Genomic DNA, 1,219 nt, shown 5'->3' on the forward strand with positions numbered 1-1,219 from the left:
TTGCTGTCTGTTTGAGTTGATGGTTAACTCTGTCAGAAGTACATAAGTAGCTGGCAGCAACCTGTGCCTAGTAACAGCAGGTAATTATTTTTAGGCATTGCACTATATAATATTTTCACTGTATCTTCTCAGGTTTTGCTGGGATGTTCAACAGATTGTCATGCAAACCTGCCTTTCATATTGTATTATAGAAGAACATCAGTAAGGCTGCACCATCCCATTTTACATATCACATCTCTACTGCCGAATACTGCATCTGTTGCTTTTTTTGTGCTTAGATGAATTGGACTTCTTTAATGGCAAAGAAAACTGCTTTTCTTATTTTCAGTTTCCCCATTAAGGTTGAAGATACCGACTGAATGATCAACACAGCAAACATAGCTCTGACTGCTCCCTCTAAAAATTCCAAAATGTTACAACACATCTTTTATGAGACCACAAGGTACTCAAGAAGTTTTAAAGGCCACTGGCAATGCCCGACTTCACTCCTACCTCAAACTCAGTCAGTCACTGAGTAACAACAGATAATAGGATCAAGAAGCTCTTGCCAATGGAGGGGTTTCCCATGAAGCAGGAGCAAAGCTGTGCTTATTTTGATTAGTCTGATTTAGTTGAGTCAGAGTTCTGTTTCATCAGTGTGGTTCATATGAGTTCCTGCTGAATTACTATGGTAACCTATGATTGTGAATTATCTGGGTAATTGTCAAGCTTAGTTTAGCTGTGGGTCAAAGAATGCCAGCTGAAAACATTTTTTGAAATGACAGTTCCACTTGTTAACGTGAAAAATCAATCAATTAACCAATAAATCCTCTTCTAATATCCCATGTTAGACATCAAGTACCATTCTAAAGACTTAACATGAAATGAGGTAAAAACTATTATTAACACCACCAAAACTTTCGTCTCCGGTGAAATAGACCTTCAATCAAGGTCAAGATGTTATTGTCGAATAGAGCTACAGAAGACCAGGGTTTTTCCTGCCAACCACGTCCTGTCTGCTCATTGATGACCTTGTGGCAGAATATGTGCACATAATGCAGAATGTTCAGACCCAAGGTCTTCAGTCACAAAGGCAACCCACTTGATTTTTCAGATGAATATCTGTGGGAGGGATACTAGCTCAGCAGGCCCGCTGGAACCACACCTCACTAAAACTACATGACAAAGTTTTGACCACCGTGCAGTGTGGGGATATTGCACTACGGTTCTTCTGTTGGGC

Source organism: Echeneis naucrates, chromosome 13 (assembly GCF_900963305.1).
Source record: "Echeneis naucrates chromosome 13, fEcheNa1.1, whole genome shotgun sequence".
NCBI classification, from domain to species: domain Eukaryota; kingdom Metazoa; phylum Chordata; class Actinopteri; order Carangiformes; family Echeneidae; genus Echeneis; species Echeneis naucrates.